Genomic DNA, 17,355 nt, shown 5'->3' with positions numbered 1-17,355 from the left:
CTCATATCTCAGGGCACAATATATGTCACTCTTCCTTTCTCTCCTTATATCCCATATTGCATTTCTGGGAACAAAGATCTTCCAGCAGAGTATATTTAGAAATGTATTGCTGGGAGGTGACCAGGAAACACACCTGGTTATCTAAAAAGCGGCTCCTTTCTTTGCAGTAATGGGGTGAGAACTGGTGTTTTGGTTGGTTCTGTCAGCCTTAGTTCTCTGATAGGATGTCAGGATATGAGGGCCTGGCTCTGTGGTTGCTTTAAGTTTATGTACAAGGGAGTTTTAGTTGTCCCTCCCCCCAATTTATCCCATTCATGAAATACAGAAAATAAGAATGGCCAGATTTAGCAAAATACAAGATACAGAGGTTTGAATTTCAGATAAACAAGCAATAGTTTTTTAAAGTATAAATATGTCCCAAATGTTGCATAGGGCATGCTTATGCTGGAAAATTATTCATTATTTCTCTGAAATTCAAAGTTAACTGGAAATTTTGTATTTTATGTAGCAGCCATAAGGTGCCCCCCAGTGTTTTTAAATCATTGTGAGATATTTATCCTTTGGTTTCTCAGGTACTGGTGTAGGAGAGTCTTTTTCTGATTTGATAAAGGTTATCCTTTCCAGTCTTCCTTCACCTGAAAGGCTGGTCAAGACTGGGAGGAGTGGAAGAAACTCGTAGAGTCTGGGGGCCTTCAGAGAGGAAAAGAATGAAGACCTGGACTTCTTTCTTTTACAATGTGTTTATACTAGAAACTTTTTAATGCATTGAACTGGTCCTGGATAAGAAAGAACCTAATAAGAAAGAACATCAGAGACCTTAAGCTAGAATCCTTTTTATGGCCTGCGTTACCTGGTGGGAGAAGCTGTTTGGGCTTGTGAGTGATTGGAGGCAGAAGGAGGCAGAAGGCCCTCCTGACGGAACGACCATGTTTAGTGAACTGAGGCTGTAAGTGTGGATGTCACGCCATACCTCTGAGGGAGCAAGCTTGTTCTTTCTTGAAGAACCACTGGGGCCAATGTCGGTAATTGTAGCAGCAAAGGCAAGAGTGCAGCAGGCAAAAAGGTCACACTGGACTTCAGGGGATCAGTTTTCATCAGTAAACTGTGTGCTGGGAGCAGAACACTGGCAGCCTTCAACAGGGCCCACTTGAGAATCATATTCTCTAATTTTCTGTCTCTGAGGTATGGGGGTCAAGAGGGCCCTGGAGTTCTTGAACAATTTGAGGGATAAGAGAGTTACCTTGTCAGTCTGACAAATGGGAAGTAGTTTTAGTTTGTACTTTTCCACTTGCCCTTCTTGTATTTTTGTTGTTGCCATGGGAAGAACATGCTCCTGGTAGCTTACTTGTCTAAGAAGGATGAGAAACATGTACAACAGATTTAGATTCCAAAACTGTATCTTGGAGTAAGCCCAGCCAGGCCCATCTTGGATTAGCCAACCTAACCACCTAAAAATGCACAAGAGAGAATAAACCTTTTGTGCCACTGAGTTTTAGGTGTTTCGTTATGTAGTAGTATTATGGAAATAGCAACTCATAGACCATTAAACAAAAATGACTTAGTATAATGTTTTTAGAAATAATTATTTTTTAAGATTTCATGTATTTATTTGAGAGAGAGGATGAGCGTAAGAGAGCAGGAACAGGCAGAGGGAGAGGGGGAGGGAGAAGCAGACTACCCACTGAGCAGGGAGCCTGTTGCAGGGCTCAATCTCAGGACCCTGGAATCATGCCCCGAATCGAAGACAGATGCTTAACTGACTGAGCCACCCAGGCGCTCTGGATTTTATAAAGAATTATTTAAAAATTAATAAGGAAAAGAATAATAGAGAAATGGGTCAATGATAAGGGAAAAAGCAATTCACAGAAGAGAATATTAGAATGACCAATAGATAAATGAAAAGATATTTAGCTTATTTCACTAGTTACTAGATAAATACAGATTAAAATAATGGTGTACCTTATCGTACCTATGAGATTGGTAAAAATTGATGTATAGTAATAACCTAGTATCTGTAAAGATGCAAAACAAATGGAACGTTAATATATAGATGGTAGGATCTTTATGGATACAAAGAGAGACATATTAAGCAGGGAGAGGATATTTTCAGGGATTATTACTGACAAAAGATTATATATAGAATGTATAGGGAATTCTTAGAAATCAGTGAGAAAAATAGGCCACCTAAGAGAAAAATGCATAAAAAGTACAAGTAAGCAGTTCAATGAATGGCTGTCTAGTCAACCCAAAATAGATCACCAGTCACATTGGTAATCAAAAATGCAATTAAGTTAAGACAACAATGAGGCCCACTTCGTACTTCCTGTGTTGGAGAAAGTTGAAATGTCCTACAATATCTTGTGCTCAGGAGAAGATGGGAACATGTGAACAAACCCACATGTTCTGCTGGTCATGTTATTTTGGAGACCAGTTTGGTAATATTTGTTGAAATTGACTATTCAAATGCGTTCTGACCCAGAAATTCTACTGCCAAATTGTATTAGTTTGCTAGGGCTGCCATTATAAAGTATCAAAGACTGGGTGGCTTAAACAATAGAAATTTGTTTTCTCATAGTCTAAAGGCCTAAAGGCCAAGATCAAGGTGCTGCTAAGTTTGGTTTCTCCTGAGGCCTCTCTTCTTGACTTATTCATGGCTACCTTTTTGCTGCATCTGCAACATGATTACCGCTTTTGGTGTCTGCGTCCTAATTTCTTCTTAAGGGACAGTGATCATATTGGATTAGGGCCCATCCTAATGGCTTTATTTTAACTTAATCACATCTTCAAAGGCCCTATTTCTATATATAGTTATATTCTAAATCTGAGGGAATTAGAATTACAAACATATAAATTGTGGGGAGGATGCAGTTCAGCCTGCAACAGAGTGTATATGTTAGAGGGACTCTTGCATATCTATAAAAAGAAGCATGTATGAAAGTGTTTATTCTAGTGTTGTTTCCCATGGCAAAGAGTTGGATACTACCTAAATGTTCTTGACTAGGGATATCGACAGATAAAATACTTTATAAATGCATCTGATAGGATGCTATAAATGGGAAAATAAACTAAATGAATTAAATTGATCAGGAACTAATTTTTCTCAAATAACAAATAGGTAAGAAGTTCAGAGCTGATGACATCAAGGACCTGTGCTCTTTCTATAGTTTTTCTCTGTCAGTTTTCCTCTTCAGCTTTGCAGTAACACTGCTTTATGTGCAGGCATCATACCAGAAATAGGAGAAGGAGGAGCTAAAGGTCATAACAACATTCTGATTCTTTTTTTTTTTTTTTAAGATTTTATATATTTATTTGACAGAGATCACAAGTAGGCAGAGAGGCATTCAGAGAGAGGAGGAAGCAGGCTCCCTGCTGAGCAGAGAGCCCAATGCGGGGCTCGTTCCCAGGACCCTGGGATCATGACCTGAGCCGAAAGCAGAGGCTTTAACCCACTGAGCCACCCAGGCGCCCCTCTGATTCCCTTTTTATAGGGAAAGAGACATCTCAGCAGACATCTGCTGTCACCTTATTGGCCAGAATTTGTCACATGCCAATCTGAGTTGCAGAGAAGTCTGGGAAATCTGATGTCCTGCTTCCATTGCCATGAAGGGTAAGAGAGAGCTGAACTATATGTTGCTTGAACTAACCTATGGTGCTTACCGTATATATGCAATTAAATTAAAACAACTTAAATATATATTTGTATTTACTTATTTAGTTCAACATGATAGATCATGAAAACACAATGTTGGGGTAGGAGGAGACAGACAAAGAAAAACAAAGGTAGGGGGGAGAGAGAAATAGAAACAGAGATACAGAAACAGAAGGAGAAAGAGAGGAATTACAATAGTGTTTATGTAAATCTGAAAAGCTGTATATGATTGTAAAGATGTATATCAAAAGAGTTATGGAAAGTTGACCAGAAGGGCATCCATTAACTAGTAAGGGGATGCCTATATGAGGGGAGGAGTGGAATGGAACTGAAGCAAGGGATATAGAATGTGACAATATGACAACAACAACAACAACAAAATAAAACAGGCTTTTCACAGACCCGTTCCATCAGTTGAACTTTATCTAAGGAGCACGATTGATATGTCAATCTAATTCTGTGCTTTCACGATCCATGACCCAGAAAAGGCTAGGATGGTTTGGGGCATGTGTGTGTGAGTTACTCTCTCTGTTGGGCATGGTTATTGTTTAGAGTTGAAGAAATGTGAATCATTATGCTTATGACTGAGTTTACTTTTTAATTTTTTAATTTATTATTTATTTTTATGTTTATTTTTATTTTTTTAAAGATTTTTTATTTATTTGTTTGACAGATAGAGATCACAGGTAGGCAGAGAGAGAGAGAGAGAGAGAGAGAGAGAGAGAGAGAAGGAAGCAGGTTCCTCGCTGAGCAGAGAGCCCGATGCGGGGCTCAATCCCAGGACCCTGGAACCATGACCTGAGCTGAAGGCAGAGGCCTTAACCCACTAAGCCACCCAGGCGCCCCGAGTTTACTTTTTTAAACCTTACTCTGTGATGAGCTTTATTCTACAATTGGAGGCCTGATGGGAATGATGTTATAGTTTAAGTTTAGTGAGTATAACAGGTATTTGGACAATTTGGAGATATTATGAGTTTTGCAAAATTGATTGTCTTTGTACATATATTTCTTTTGCTCTATAATGAAAGTTTAGTAGACCTGACTTTAGAGAGCCAATGAGGGACACAAGTTATATAAACATGGCCTTTTGATAGTGAAATCCATCATTCTCTAGTTTTCTGTTATTATCTTTGGAAGCAGAGTGGGAGAAAGGATTTCTTTCCCTTCGCTCTAATGCAGCCTCAGCGAGTGACTGGCTGTCTGCTCTGGAATGAAGCATGTTGGCATGATTCCATAAGTGTTATGTGGGAACAAGACTGGAGGTTTTCTATTTTTTACTTATTGTCATTCCTTTGCTTTTAGTTCACTATTCTGTCCTTTTACCATCCCGTATCTAATCCTCTAAATAAACATAGATCAGTTATTAATATATGTTAGTGTATCTTTCATTTTCTCTTTTAAGCATTTGTTAACACTTCGGAAGCAAATCTTAAGCACTTCAATTTTATGTTTCTTAATTACCTAATTATAAGTTATTGTCATGGATAGGGTAGATTACTTCCCTTGGTGAAAGGGATTCGATTTGCTAAATAAAAATGTGTGGACTTAATGACTCTTCCTCCATTTTTAAATCAAATAGGTAATTTGCTACCTCTCAGCACCTTTCAAAAATTCAGTGGCATTTGGTTTTGGAAAAGGAGAATTCTACAAAGAGAAAAGTATCTTTCCACATAGTAACAGTGATTAATTGGTGAATTATTTAGCACCGAACAGAGCACTCCATTAAATTCTATGGGTAATTTTTATAAGCAATTCTCCTTCATGGCCACTTTGTAGGTCACATTTCACAACATGGGAAAAACAGGGGAAAGGGATCAAAATAGACATGGGTAAGCAGAGTAAAGTAGAGCTTGAATTTGAACCCAGTTTTCACGTGTTTCTGCCTCTTCTTTTCATTTCTCTCCTTCTCTTCCTTTTTCTAGTGGGTACTTGTTTTGCAAAGTACTATCCTTGCCTGCCTTATCTTCCTCTCCTCTGAAACTTGGAAGAGCTCATTTAATCTCATGGTTTAGGGCGTAACATGGATGCGTAGTTACTGTATCTCTCTTTCTAGGCTTGATTTTCTCCTGAGCTTCAGGATTCTGCGTGTCAGCTGCCCATAGGACATTACCCATTTGCACATGCCTCTCAGACCTCAAACTCATCATATCTAATGTACGTCAGAGTCAGAGCTTGCTCACTGGTGTGAATATTATTTGTTATGAGCGCACTGCAGTAGTTTAAAGAAATAGTAGGTAATGTTCAATATAAAATTAAGTATATTAAAAAAACACAAAAATAAAATGAAATCTAAAAAGTGTACTGAAAATCCAAATAGAACATAAATGTATGGAGGCATTTTTGCTAAAAGTAAGAAAGATTATTTTAAATTGTGTCTATTGACTGGTTATTCTTTGTCCCCCTACCCCATGCATTGTTGTTTAAAAATTTTTTTAGCCACAAATAGAATAGAGACTAACAAGGCCATTAGATGTAGGTTCTTTTGATTCTGGGGAATCAAAAATTGCTGAATGAAACATACTTTAGGAGAGCCTGTGTTAGGAACCAAACTCACAGTTGGAAAGTAAAGTGGAATTAAATAGATGAAAACAAAAAAGTTATCTGTGTATTCTAAAATTGGATGTTTTTAGATTTTTTCGGATGAATTACTTGCAAAACTGACTTTTCAGTTTTCTTATGCAGGCATATCTTGTAAGTTAATTTGAGAAATAATTTGAAGTATCTCTTTATATAATAGGGAATGTATCAGTTCAGAAAATTAAAGATTCAAAATTTCCTGAAAGAATCCATAGCAATTAAGTGGTGTTATACTTTATTTCCAGGTGTAAAAGATGATTTTTACATGGTTACCATTTGTTATTATATGAGGAAAGAGGGACACATCTTGTTATTAAAAATGATTTTATAGAGCGTGGAACTGAATACTTGCTTTCAATATCACAAATAGGATTTTTTTTTATGGGAAAAGAAGCTATAATTTCCTATTTTGAAGCACTATTGTGGAGGAGAATGATTATTTCTTTTCTCTCTGGAAAATGTAATACTTGAGCATAAAGGATGTGTCATTAGTAGTAAGTCTGGGAGCGTGAAAAGAGAGATAGATCACTCTTCGAGTCTTTAGATCTGTTTTATTTTTGTCAAGTTAATTTAGTAAACTTAATGTTTGTGATAATAGCTTCAGAGAAGCATAGAAAATTTTTATCTTCAGTCAAGATAAATTTGTGGTTGTTAATGATTTTGGCTATTGAGATGGTAAAATCTTTAAGAGTAAACCAGGCAAGTCAGTGTTCACAGTTTTCCAAATTGAAGTTGTAAAATAAGGAATTTGTAGCTTGTATGAAGACTTTGTTAGCCATAACATTGTATGGTCATGAGAAATATAATAATGCTGTGAAAACAGGAACCCGTCTTGTAAAATTAACCTATAGCTCCTAACATATAATGGAGAAATAGCAGATACCAAACCGAGCATTTGGAAAATATTAGTTAAACATTTTACAAATGTATATGTAATTTTTAAGAGGAATTATCCTGTATTATAGTGTAGTTCTATTTTCTTTTGCATTTGTTTTGGATTTTCTAATGGAACTTTTAATCTTTATTTAGAGTTTTTATTTCTTTATTTCCTTTTTTTCCCCGCAGAAAAATCTAGGGTTGTAGAAAGTCATTTTGATCATTGAACCAAATTCTACTTCTTAGCCTTTCTTTCATTACCATGAGGATGCATCTGATTGAGCTGACTGAGGAAGAAATAATAATAGACTTTGTCACAGATGAGAAGTTTTAAACATTAATATGGGCTCCGTGAAAGTCAAATTTATATGGGAAAAATCAAATGGGACTTTTTTTTGTAAACATTTTTTTAAAAACAATTTTATCCATTTATTTAAGAGAGAGAAAATGAGAGAGAGCAAGAAAGGGAGAAGGGTCAAAGGGAGAAGACTCTCCTTTGAGCAGGAAACCCTATTTGGGACTCTAGGATCATGACCTGAGTCCAAGGAAGCCGCCCAACCAACTGAGCCACCCAGGTACCCCTCATATGGGACATTTCTGAACACATTTAATAAGGAAGTTTGAGATGGTATGTCCCAGTTTCTAGTTCAAGTATAAAAATAAATGTCATTGGATGCAATACTTTGGTTTTTCAGTATCAAATGGTACCCTCTGCTGGCCAAATTAGGGATTACGTTTAAAAATGAGTAGCTTTTTTTAAAATAGGGTTGATTGCTATAGAAAAGATTGAGCAGTGCAGAGTATTGTGAAATAATATAGAAAAATTACATATGTGAAGACTGAAGCCAATGTATCACTTAAATAAATATTTTCTGAAGTGAAACTAATATGGAAATATCCATAATTGAAATTTCCTAAACTTTTGCTCTACTTTAAAAAATTTATTTATTTATTTCAGATTTTGTTTATTCATTTGAGAGAGAGAGAGAGACAGAATGAGAGAGAGAGAGAGAGCCAGAGCACAAGGGGGAGTGGCAGGCAGAGGCAGAAGCAGGCTCCCCACTGAGCAAGGAGCTGGATGTGGGGTTCAATCCCAGGAGCTGGAGATCATGACCTGAACAGCAGGCAGATGCTTAACCATCTGAGCCACCCAGGCACCCCAATCTGCCTCCTTTTTTTTTTTTTTTTTTTTTTTTTAAGATTTTAGTTATTTGAAGGAGAGAGCAAAAGAGATAGAACAAGCAGGGAGATGGGCAGAAGAAGAAGGAGGGAGAAGCAGACTGCCTGCTGAGCAGGGAGTCCAAAACAGGGTTTGATCCCAGGACTCTGGGATCATGACCTGAGCTGCAGGCAGATGCTTAACTGACTGAGCCACCGACTAAGCCATATAGGCGCCCCTTTTGATCTATTTTTTAACCACAGAAGTAGGCCACAGGGAAGTAACACAGCAGGGGACAAACTACATGGCTCTCCTATCCCTATTTTTGATAGCAACTGTGATATTTAATTTACTTTCATCAGTTAAGTTACTTTTTTAGGAGCTATTGGCAAATATCTAGAGTGGAGATAAGAGCTACTTTTCTCCAGGTACCCTGACTCAATTTCTGTTTAAAATAATTGGAATATTCTTAAGTAATTTAGAAGTTTGATAAGTTCAGGGAGGTATCATATAACACGCATGTTTTACACTTTTCTTTCAGTGTTTTAAATTTTTAAGGTTACTTTGGAATTTACAATGTTTGGGGAATATAATGCACACAGAAGTTATGTTTAAAAGCTGATACTGGACAATATATCATTATTTCATGCAAATTTGGAAAATGCAGTTTTAAGTTTGATTCTCCTGTTTGATGTCACTCTTATAGGCATATTGCTTTAAGAGCACCCATCCCCCTTTTCTGCTTGAGCCACTGTGTCCTGTCAGTCATCCTGAAATACACTAGGGTGCTTGTCAGGCTGTTTGCTTACAGATGCATCATAAGCCAAATTGTGAGCCGTAATAGTGGCACTGAATTTCTAAGTACAAGAAATTGCTTAGACAATTGATTTAGTATCTGTATATGGGTAATACTCTGTCCTGCAGTAGGTGAGTGAAGTGTCCAACTTTTTAAGATCAAATTTTGCTGTGTAAGGCAAATCCTATAATTATAGATTATCTGTTGCTTCGTTAGATAGCTTTGGGGGAAGTAAAAGGACATTATTTCTATGAAATGGGATGAATAGAAGCTACTATGCTGTGCATTTATTACTTTTATACTAATTTTTCTTTTAAGAACACTAAACTCTAAATGACTTTATGAAAGCTCCAATTTTATAAATGTCTACTTTTTTGAATAGATTAGTGGGCATTTCAGATTTAGATAAAAATATGATTCTCTTACACATTTTTTTCTTTCACAACAACTCAGGCAGACTCAATTGAGCAGAGGCTCCGTTCTGCTATATGGAGTGTGTATTAGTGATTTTTTAAAATAGCGCTAAAACAAATGCTCATGTGCCAGTGCCCAAGCTATAGTAGTGTTACATCAGAGCATTTAAAAATTCCTGCTGTGTAACCGAGCCATTACTATTTGAGTAATCATATATGCCAGGAACTGGAATCTTTACATTCTTTACACATTAAAGTTGTGTAGCAAGCAGTTTCTTTATTTGTGCAAACAGTTTAATTTCTGTCACGGGCCTCTAAACTTAAATTGTGCATGGATGATTTTCCTTTATTTTTTGTATGCAGCCTTAAATATCTTCAAACAAAGCATTGATAAAAACAAAAAGGAAGGAACTTGGATTTTGATACTTCCGTGTTCAATATGGTAGAGAATAGTTAAGAGACAGCAAGGAGTTAAAAGTTTTAAGGCTTTATCTAATGTAAACAAGAAGAGATTGCTTTTGCAGATACATAGAATGATTATTTATTTATTTCTTCTTCTGGAAAGGATTTAAGGTGACTTACAAGGCTATATGAAACTCAAGATAGCACAAATTAAAAGTGGACTGAAAGAAGAAAGGAAAACAAGCATAAGAATATAAAACAGAGTCAGGAATGAGGCAAAAAATGCAGTGGTTTTGACTGTGGTTTTATGATACTAGTGTATTACAGATAGATGGGAGAGAAAATTCGGGGTTACAGAAATCTTTCATGGGAATTTCATACAAACCAGTTGTCTTCCTTACTGCAGGTGGCAGTTCGGAGTGAGCAGAGCACGTTGGACAGTGAATATTAAATACACTTTAAATGTCACTTGTGTTTTGGTGGGAAAAAATTGGAGAACTGCTGCCTTTTTAACCCTTGCACTGATTTACGTGGGCTTGTATGACTCCACGTTTTATAGGAGCAGAAAAAGATTGAGTCTGTCACTTAATTCAGAAGAAAGATTTAAGAGGTTTACTTCTTTAGAAACAGTATTTTATCTAAATATGGTAAAATATTTACATATTAAAACAGACATGATCAAGACAATGTTTGAAGTAAAATATATTTGGCAGTTTTGTGTGAATCTATGAATCTTGTCCTAGTATATTTTTTAATAGTTTGTTGTAAATGAGATAAGCTACTTTCATCATTCCTTTTACTCTTTCAATTTAGTGATAAGTTTAACTTTAATTTCAACTTATGTTAGGTCAAAATTAACTGGATCGATCTAACTGAGAAATAAGTTGTTGATTAGGAGGAGGGAGTTAAGAGACAGGACTTTAATGTTCTTTGATCTTTAAATACTCAAAATGCAATACTGTGTTGGAGACTTTGGGCTCTGTACTACACACCATACCAAACCCAGCTTGTGTAGTGAATAAAATAAGCTTGCAAACTCATTGCTTTCACCCAGGAGTATTGAAGAACAGAATTGTAGCAGTTAAAACTTTGCCAAAGTATCTTTACTGATATACTCAGAAATCAAATTAACATGTGAATCATGGACAATCACTGGGTCCCCTTTTTAAAAATTCTGTTGTTAGAAATAAGATCAATAAAACATGATAATTTTGAAGCACTGGGTGTGGTGCATAAACAATGAATCTTGGAACGCTGAAAAAAATAAAATAAAATAAAAAAATATATAATTTTTTTAAAGGGCAGTGAAAAAACAAAGAAAAATACTCAAAGCTTTTGTTTTTATAATTTTATAGTATAAACACATATGCAGGTTGAGTTACAGTTCTTTCAAGAAAAAAATATGAATCGTACGCATAATACATCAGGTACATAGAATGACATTGAGAATAAACTGGACACCAAAGAGGCTTGCAAGCTGCAAAGCAAATATTATTAGGAAGTTAAATAGGGTTGCCATGCCTGGGTGGCTCAGTTGGCTTGAGATTCTCTCTCCCTCTGCCTCTCCTGCTTGTTCTCTCACACAAACAAACAAACAGTTTTAAAATCAGGAAGTTAAATAGGGTCAAGGCACCAAATAAACTGAATGATGTAAGAGAGAGGTCGAGAATATTCTGTGAATGTTAATCGTACAACTTCCTTTTGTGTGATTCTTTCACTTAGCATAATGCCTTTCACTTAGCATATTCATGTTGTTGCGTTTATCAGTAGTTTACTTTTTTCTTGCACAAAGTATGATGGGATGATTGTATTATAAGAGTGCTTATTTATTTGTTAATGGAAATTTGAGTTTTCAAGTTTTTGACTATTATGAATAAGGCCAAAATGAACATTTGTGTATAGGTCACTATGTGGACATATGCTTTCATATCTCTTGGGTAAATGTTTAAGGAGTGAAATTGCTAGGTCATATGGTGGGTATATGTTTAATTTTGTAGGAAACTACCAATTTTTGTTTTCAGTAGCAATGTATGAGCTTTCCATTTACTTCTCAACTTTGCTAGCTTGGGTATTGATAGTCTTTTTAATTTTAGTCATTGCAGTAGGTGTATAGTAGTATATATTGTAACTCTAATTTGCATTTCTCTAGTGACTACTGATATTGAGCATTTTTCATGTGCTTAATTATCATCTATATATCTTCTTTAATGAAGTGTCTTTTCAAATGTTTTGTCCATTTTAAGATATTGAATAGTTTTTCATGTAAATTATTGATTTCTAAGTATTCTTTATATTTTCTGGATAAAGGACCTTTATCATATATGGGTTTTAAAAGTACTGTGACTCAGTCTGTGGCTTACCTTTTCATTTTCTTTTTTTTTTTTTAAGATTTTTAAAAATTTATTTATTTGACAGACAGAGATCACAAGTAGGCAGAGAAGCAGGCAGAGAGAGAGGAGGAAGCAGGCTCCCCGCTGAGCAGAGAGCCCAATGTGGGGCTCGGTCCCAGGACCCTGGGATCATGACCTAAGCTGAAGGCAGAGGCTTTAACTCACTGAGCCGCTCAGGCGCCCCTCTCCTATGTTTTCTTTAAGAAGTTTGATAGCTTTGTCTTATCCCTACCTCTGTGATCTATTTCAAGTAAATTTTTGCATCTGGTGTGAGAAAAGGTTTGAGATTCTTGTTTTATGTATGATGCCCAATTATTTCAGCACCATTTGTTGAAAAGAAACTTGAGCTACTTTGGCACTTTTGTTGAAAATAAATTGTCCATGTTAATATTATGTCTAATATATGAGGATTTAAGAAAATGTAATCATCTTATCATGCCCAATGAAATTAACAAATATTAGCATTATCAAGTAGAGACTGTCTAATTTTAACTGCTTAAAAATGTCTTTTTATAGTTGGATTTTGGAATCAGAATTCAGGATTGACATAATTTTGAGTGGCTGGTCCTAAGAGTTTTCCTTCTTTTCCATGTCATCTATGAGTTGAAGAAACCAAGTCATTTTGTCTTGGAGTATTTTTCATGTTCTGGATTTGGGTGATGGCAACCTTGTGATGTCACTTAACACATTCCTCCTTCCAGTAAGGTGGTAGTTAGACAAGTCTTGATTAGATTTAATTTTAACTCTTTTGGCAAGAATACTGTGTGGATGATGAGTACTTCCCATTGTGTCACGTCAGGAACCATAGAGTCTGAATTGTGTCACATTTGGTGACGTTAAATTTGATCAGCACGTTCAGGCTCTGTAAGTCTGATTCTCAAAGTTCCCTATTAATCATTCACTGAATGATTTTAACTTTTACTGATGATCATTTTCTAGATTGTTATTTTCTAAGGGGTTGTAAATGGTGATTTTTAGTGTTTTGTAATTCTTAATTAGTTTTATTGTTTGGGATTACTCTATAAAGAATTTTAGAATATTCCTCTAAGGTATAGTTCATGCCAGAAAATCAGGAAAATACTTGACTATTTCTCATTCTTTATTAGTTTTCAGAAAAATAGGATGGTGTCCTAGCAACTTTGAAAGGTAACCAGTGAGTTTTTGTTTTCTGAACTAATTTTTATGCATGTTTTATTGCAATTTTTATTTGCAATAGATAAAGTTCTTTATCTTTATTGCAATCTTTATTTGCAATGGATAAAGATTGCAAAAGATATTGCAATCTTTATTCTTTTGATGCTCAAATTTCCCATTTTTGGTCAGTGAGAATACCTTTAACTTGGGTCCTGAGCCTCTTGACAAATCCAAGTGGTTTTTATGTTTTAGGTAAGATGTTTTAGGCTGATTTTTTATATTTCCTGCCCCAGATCTTCAACTAGCATTTTCTTTGAAGCTTGGGTCCTTTTAGTGGGAAATAGTATTTAGGAAACACAATCTATGTACTGGGTTGCTGTTGCCACTCCCACTTCCTTTTTATTTTGTGAATGGAGCTAGGAAATTGGTATTTTTTAGGAGGAGAAAAATATATAATAAGATCATACTGCTAATTCCAGTTCAATATAAGATAACAGGATTTACATGTAAATTTTCTGATTTAATATTTGTATCTATTTTCCTTATGCTAGAATCTTATTTCCTAATAGCATGAATATAATTGCTTTATCATAATGTGTGTGAGTATAGGTATATAAGTTTATATATATATGTATGTGTGCATATATATAAGAATTTGTAAGACTATATTACATGTATTTAATAAGAGTACTAAATGCAGCTGAAGATTACTTTGCCATTCTTTTTTTCCTAGAGGATATCCTTTTAAGGATTAGAGTAAAAATACTGTGTTTTGAAGTCACTTGAAATTAATTGGTACAATGAATTACTTCGGGCATGCATTAGTTTTTATTTTTGGAGTAGATATCTAGAAGTGAGATTTCTGTACCCACCTCCCTTCTGGTAACCATCTGTTTGTTGTCTATAGTTAAGAACATGTTTCTTGGTTTGTCTCTCTCTCTCTCTCTCGTTTTTTTCCTTTGCTCATTTGTTATGTTTCTTAAGTTCCATATGTGAGTGAAATCATATAGTATTTGTCTTTCTTTGACTGACTTTTTTCACTTAACGTTATACTTTCTAGCTCCATTTATGTTGTTGCAAATGGCAATATTTTGTTCATTCTTCTGGTTGAATAATATTTCAATGTATGTAGGCATGTATGTGTGTATACCTTCTTTATCCATTCATCTACTGATAGACAGTTGGCCCATTTCCATAATTTGGCTATTGTAAGTAATGCTGCAGTAAACATGGGAGTGCATGTATGCCTTTGAATTAGTTGGGTAAAATGAAGTTTTTGTAAGTACCCAGTAGTGAGATTACTGGATTGTAGAGCAATTCTATTTTTAACCTTTTGAGGAACTTCTATATTGTTTTCCATAGTGGGCTCCACCAGTTTACATTTGCCCCAACAGTGAATGAGGGTTTCCTTTTCTCCATATCCTTGCCAACACTTACTTCTTGTGTTTTTTATTTTAACCATTTTGACAGGTGTGAGGTGACATCTCATGTGGTCTTGATTTGCATTTCCCTGCTGATGAGTCATGTTGAGCATCTTTCCATATGTCTGTTAGCCATTGGAATATCTTTTTTGGAGAAATGTCTGTTTACTTCTGCCTGTTTTTTAATTGGATTTTTTTTTTGCATGTTCAGTTTTATCAGTTATCTATTTTGGATACTAATCCCTTATTGTATATGTTGTTTGCAAACATCTTCTCCTATTTCATAGGTTGTCTTTTAGTTTTGTTAATTGTTTCATTCACTGTGCAGAAAGCTTTTATTTTGTGGGAGTCCCAGTAATTTATTTTTGCTTTTGTTTCCCATGCCTTAGGAGATGCATCTAGAAAAATGTTGCTATGGTCAATGTCAGAGAAATTGCTGCCTGTGCTCTTTTCAAAGATTTTTATGGTTTCAGGTCTCACATTTAGTTCTTTAATCCATTTTGAATTTATTTTTGTGTATGGTATAAGAAAGTGGTTCAGTTACATTCCTTTGCATGTTGCTGTCCAGTTTTCCCAACACCATTTGTGGAAGAGACTGTCTTTTTACTATTGGATATTCTTTCCTACTTCATTGAAGATTAATTGACCATATAATTGTGAGTTTATTACTGGATTTTCTAGTCTGTTCCATTGATATATGTGTCCGTTTTTGTTCCAGTATCATGTTTTGATTACTACAACTTTGCACTATAACTTGAGGTCTGGAATTATGATACCTCCAGTTTTGTTTTTCTTTTTCAATGTAGCTTTGGCTGTTTGAGGTCTTTTGTGGCTCTGTACAAATTTTAGGTTTGTTCTAGTTCTATGAAAAAATGCCATTGGTATTTTGGTAGGGATTGCATTAAATGTGTAGATTGCTTAGCCTTAGCATAGACATTTTAGCAATATTTATTCTTCCAACCCTTGAGCATGGAATGTCTTTCTATTTCTTTATGTCATCTTGAATTTCTTTCATCAGTGTTTCATCAGTGTTTTATAGTTTTCAGAGTACAGGTCTTTCACCTCTTTTTCTCTTACGTTTATTCCTAGATATTTTATTTTTGGTGCAATTGTAAGTGGGGGTGGTTTTCTTAATTTCTCTTTCTGCTGCTTCATTATTGGCATATAGGAATGCAGCAGATTTCTATACATTGATTCTGTAGCTGTGCCTTTACTGAATCATTGTCAGTTCTAGTAGTTTTTGGTGGAGTCTTTTGGGTTTTCTTAATAGAGTATCATGTCTTCTGTAAATAGTGAAAGTTTTATTCCTTCCTTATTGGTTTGGAATCCTTTTATTAATTTTTGTTGTCTGGTTGCTGAGGCTAAGACTTCTACTACTGTGTTAAATAGTGATCGTGAGATGGACGTCCCTGTCTTGTTCCTGATCATAGAGGAGAACATCTCAGTTTTTCCCCATCAAGGATGTTGTTAGTGGTGGGTTTTTCATAGATGGCCTTTATTATCTTGAGGTATGTTTCCTCTAGACCTACTTTGTTGAGGGTTTTTGTCATGAATGGATGCTGCACTTTGTCAAATGCTTTTAATGCATCTATTGAAATGATCATATGGTTCTTATCCTTTCTTTTATTAATGTGGTGTATCACATTGATTCATTTGTGAATATTGAACCACCTTGCATTCCAGGAATAAATCCCACTTGATTGTAATGTATGTTTTTTTTTTTTTAAGATTTTATTTATTTATTTGACAGAGAGAGAGATCACAAATAGGCAGAGAGACAGACAGAGAGAGAGATGAGGAGAAGCAGGCTCCCTGCTGAGCAGAGAGCCCCATGCGGGACTCGATCCCAGGCCCCTGGGATCACGACCCAAGCCGAAGGTAGAGGCTTAACCCACTGAGCCACCCAGGCGCCCCCTAATGTATGTTTTTAAAAATATATTGTTGGATTTGGTTTGCTAGAATTTAGTTGAGAATTTTTGCATCTATGTTCATCAGAGATATCAGCCTATAGTTCTATAGTTCTCTCTCTCTCTCTCTCTTTATTTTTTTGTTATGGTATCTTTATCTGATTTTGATATAGCCTCATAGAGTGAGTTTGGAAGTTTTCCTTCATTTTCTATATTTTTTAAAATAATAGTTTGATAAGAATATGTATTAACTCTTCTTTAAATGTTTGGTGAAATTCGCATGTGAAAGCATCTGGTCCTGGAGTTATTTGTTGGAGGTGTTTTGATTACCAACTCAATTTTGTTACTGTTAATTGGCCTATTCAAATTTTCTATTTCTTCCTGCTTCAGCTTGGTAGGTTTTATGTTTCTAAGAATTTATCCATTTCTTCTAGGTTGTCTAATAGGTAGACCTATAATTTTTCATAACATTGTGTTACAATTATTTGTATTTCTGTAGTTGGTTGTTATTTCTCCTTTCTGATTTGTGATTTGTTTTCTCCTCTCTGATTTGTGATTTGTTTATTTGAGTCCCCCACCTCTCTTTTTTTAAAGTCTGGTTAGCAGTTTATGAATTTTGTTGATCTTGAAC

The 17,355-nt window shown here is 35.3% G+C and overlaps 1 protein-coding gene across 3 annotated transcripts in view; it reads left to right on the top strand.

The window, feature by feature from the left end:
- The window catches only part of CTNNA3 (catenin alpha 3), a 1,840,263-nt gene that overhangs the window by 12,548 nt on the left and 1,810,360 nt on the right, over positions 1–17,355 (top strand). The window contains exon 1 of one of the 3 annotated variants that reach the window (XM_082714749.1): positions 9,101–9,188. The exons of the other annotated variants lie outside the window; for them this stretch is intronic. The gene's annotated coding sequence lies outside the window, so the exon portion shown is untranslated. Of the gene's footprint in view, positions 1–9,100; positions 9,189–17,355 lie in introns of those variants that run through there. 3 annotated transcript variants of the gene reach the window in all.

Source organism: Mustela nivalis (assembly GCF_964662115.1).
Source record: "Mustela nivalis genome assembly, chromosome: 2".
NCBI lineage: Eukaryota > Metazoa > Chordata > Mammalia > Carnivora > Mustelidae > Mustela > Mustela nivalis.
The sequence above is the reverse complement of the archived record's forward strand: the minus strand, read 5'-3'. Positions and strand labels throughout refer to the sequence as shown.